The 4,108-nt window shown below is 31.9% G+C and overlaps 1 long non-coding RNA gene across 1 annotated transcript; it reads right to left on the bottom strand.

The window, feature by feature from the left end:
- Positions 1 to 493: 493 nt before the first annotated feature.
- On the bottom strand, positions 494 to 2,767 carry LOC134275375 (uncharacterized). The gene is made up of 3 exons (XR_009993809.1): positions 2,688 to 2,767; positions 1,762 to 1,884; positions 494 to 551 (listed from the first exon to the last, which is right to left on the bottom strand). It is a non-coding gene; the product is annotated as an uncharacterized LOC134275375 (long non-coding RNA).
- Between the last annotated feature and the right edge of the window lie 1,341 nt (positions 2,768 to 4,108).

Below are 4,108 nucleotides of genomic sequence, written 5' to 3'. Positions count from 1 at the left end.
AGCAGTCCCAGAAAGCAGTCTCCGGGACTGCTCTGGGATTGCTTAGTGTTAGGTTGGGTTAAGTCGATACTGTACCGATTACTATTTACCCTCCCGCTTTTCAGGTGGGGGTATAATAATTTTATAAATTAATTTAATTTTGATGAATCAAATCAACTGCAGATATGATTATACGGTATATGATCAAGTTATATAAATTAAACAGGTGTTACTTAAGGAGTAAATGGATATTTTCAACTAACAAACATTCCAAATGCATATAAACATATTGAACATTTGTAAATATGTCATCATTTAATAAATAACCAATAATAAATATGCCTGAATATTTACTTTACATAAACTACAACAATGAAGTAAACCAATTGAAGCGAGTTCCAAATATTTTTTTCGACCGATTCACATTTTGCCATATGTTTATTTTGGATAGAAGGATGAATGCTGAAAATTATGCAAAACAAAAATGGTATAGTTGGATATTTCAAATACTTACGAACAGGTGGTTCACATCTTACGCCGTTTACACAATAATATCCTTCTGGGCACCTAAACTATAATGGAACAATTGACATTATGTAAAAGTGGCTTTGTATCATATTTATGACAAGGAATTTTAGTTATCACGTGTATATTCCAGATTTTAAATAATGATAAAAAAAATCTACAGATATACATATAATCTCATTCCCGGCCATGAAACACACACCCTGGCACACCCTCACCTTCTCTCCCTCACCCTAACACATTCACCCTCACAGACACACAGAAAGAGCAAGGGGGGGGATTCAACACTGTGTTAAACAAAGATAACCCCTGTATGGCACCTTTTGACGAAGGGTTTTAAATGCAAGTCACCGTTGGACACACAACTTAAACGATTGAGAGGAAACCTTAGCACAGTTGATAAAGCACTCGCGTCATGATAGAGAGGTCGTGAGTACGAATCTCGGCCGCGACTGATCTTAAGTCAATAAAATGGGTAGCAACTACTTCGCCATGCGCTTGACAATTGAAGTGACAGTTGCGGGTGCTTCGGGTGAAACCTTTAAAACCGATGTCCCCTTGCCATGGCACGATAAAGATCCCTCCCAACTCAATAGCCCTGAATGCTGAGGATAAGGTCAAAATTTGAAGCTCTTTATAGGTTTATGGTTACGTTTCCTCTACATGAGTGAAAAATTAGTAAATGAAACGTAAAACAACATACAATTAATCAAAAACGAGTCAAACCCCAAGGTCAAAAGCAAAAATCCCAAAGAGAGGAATCGTCTTAATGAATAAACCTGTGAAGAATGAATGCTGAAGCACTTTCCATTAAAACATATCAAACGTTATGACCAAAATTAATGTTTAAGTCAAAGTTTTTTTTTGGAAAGAGGGATATACTCAAATGTCAAGATAAGAAGTTCAAGCCTTTTTTAAACATTTATATCATCAGGATGGTCTAATCATAATAAATGACTATATGAAGCATGAACCTAATTTACCTGCCAATCTTAAAGGTTTTTTTTATATTAAGCACATATGTAGGTTTACTCCAAAGTAAGGTTCTAAAAGACAAAAATGTTGGTACCATAAGAAAGGTAAATATAACATGTATAATGACAATAAATATGCATATGAAATATAAAAGACATAGCTCTCACAATAAATACGCATATGAAATAGAAAAGAAAAGCTCCATTTAATCAAAAGTTATGCACAAGGTTAAGTTAAGTTGAGATTTTTGTTTATATTTGCAGCCGGAAAGTTCATACTCACATTGCCACATATCCATGGCGCCAGTACTGGTGGTGGAGTAAATTGCGCATTTACACTGGATACCAAAAATAAAAGGAGGCTATGGTACAATATCATTTCCTCTCTAAAAACGGCACTGCAGTTCTGATATTGAAAAAAAGTAAATAAGTTTCAATGTTCAAATGTATACATAGTGATTTTTTTTCAAAATATGTTTTTCTTTCAGCAAGTATTGGTTCAATTTTCTCTTTCGTTCCAAATTATCTTCAAAAGTGAAATGCTTACATGTAGCGGTCTTTATTGATTGATGAAATGGTATTGGTTTTCTTCAGATATGAAGGATAAAATATCCAGTGGATGAAATTATATAAGTTTGAGTAATGACAAGTCTAGGTTTTGTAAAATTACAATTTCATGGGTCAAATTTCCGAGGTTTGAGGAAAAAATATTGTTTTGTGGAGATTTGATTTCGCGGTGGAAAAATGTTAAGTAGCCATGCATATGATATTTTACACTTCGTGGCCATAAATTAGTGGATTTGTATATGCCTCGAAAACAACGAAAATTACCTCGCGAAAATCAGTGATTTCACAGTTGTTAGACTATTATTTTTAATTTAAAAATGACCGAAGCAATAATTGATATTAACTGAAGCTACAGGTGTTCCTTGATTTGTTTGCACATACGTGCAGTTATAAGCTCGAGACTACATCTTTAAAAAATAATGATTCATTGCTTATTATAACATTTTTTAACTGTCTTCACTACAAATGTGATTTTTATTTCAAAACTCATATATATTCCTTCATACACTTTCAATTTCTGAATAGTTGTTGAATGTTGCTCATGTGACCTATAAGTCTATGTAGTAAGTAGAATTCCTATTTATATTCTATAATAGTCATAACGTCCTCATGTCTATTGATATAGTGACTTAGAAATCTTACCTTTCTGTCGATGATTCCACAATCTTACAAATTAAATGCGAAATCTTATAGCATTTATATTTTATCCAATTTGCATATAGCAAAACAACCTATGAACTAGATGTACGACAACAAAAGTTAGTCAATTATTAATCAGGTTTGATGAATTACATAATTAACACTGGGTTTTGTGGATTTTCCAGTTTTAAATTACTTGAGTTGAAAAAAAAATAAATGCAGAGAAGACTTTTTTTTGTTTAATCAGAAAAGAAATGATATGCTTCTTTGATTTCCCCATTAAAGAATATGTCTAAGATGTTAGGATCATATGAAGAAAGAATATTCTTATATTTTCTTACTGATCATTCAACTGTATCGACAGGAATTATTATTTTCTTTCATTTATGTAACATTAGGGAACTGAAGGGGTTTTCCAAATTAAAAAAAAAAGAAATGCGTATATAAACAGGTAAACAAAACATTTCGATTCTAATGAGGTGGAGTTTTAGAATAGCCTAAAGATTAAGCAGACTTTATATTGATGTTACATGCATTTACATGTACATAATTCAAGGAATTAAATTTCAAAATCTAAAATATCATTTTCCAAGCTCCCATTCTCAGTTTTCATAAAACTGTGATAAACATTAGTTGTCTCCTTTGTAACATGAATAAATTGTTTCCTATTCAAATTAATTTCTTCTACTAAATTAAACCAATAAATACTTAACGTAGTCACGTAGTATAAAATTAGTATGAAGAACGCCAGTCAGCATTTGACTCAATGATATACTGTATTTGCTGAGTCATTCGACATTGTATCGACCATAGAACTAACGAAATGATGAACTTAAACGAGACTGCTGATATTCTTTGAATCTAATCGCATACATATAAACGTTGTAAGTTACCGACTTTAGTCATAACAAAGAATAACAGGGCCTTTTTAGAAAAAAAAATATCCGTTAAAAGCTCTTTAAAAATACATTGCTCCTTCAGAAAGGCGAGGTTTATAGCTCTGCTAGTTGTATTGATGTGCTTAATAAGAAATGGTGACATAGGCCGGAATGCGAATAATTATTCAATGTTTAATTTATTCTGAAATTTAATCTTTGCCGAAGTGGTAGCTGAATATCTCAGAACATTTTGACACACACTGAGTTACTGTAACATTTTACTATCACAATGACATTTAGACGGCGATGTACAGAATTTATGAATATTTCCTTGTCGTTATTCAATAGGACTATTTTGGTACATTTTAACAATAAGTAATTTCCGGGAACTGTAATTAAAGCAGTACATTAGAGTAGTGTAAAATAGACGTGGATAAAAAGTATACCTCGAACCGCTTTTAGAAAATTTGAAATCATAAGATATTTTCCAAAATCAAGTACATGTATATCAAAGAGTTTGATTTTTTTAACACATTATACCATCAT

This window comes from Saccostrea cucullata, unplaced genomic scaffold (assembly GCF_032062105.1).
Source record: "Saccostrea cucullata isolate Sc308-1 unplaced genomic scaffold, CSIRO_AGI_Scuc_v1 ctg7423, whole genome shotgun sequence".
NCBI classification, from domain to species: Eukaryota; Metazoa; Mollusca; class Bivalvia; order Ostreida; family Ostreidae; genus Saccostrea; species Saccostrea cuccullata.
The sequence above is the reverse complement of the archived record's forward strand: the minus strand, read 5'-3'. Positions and strand labels throughout refer to the sequence as shown.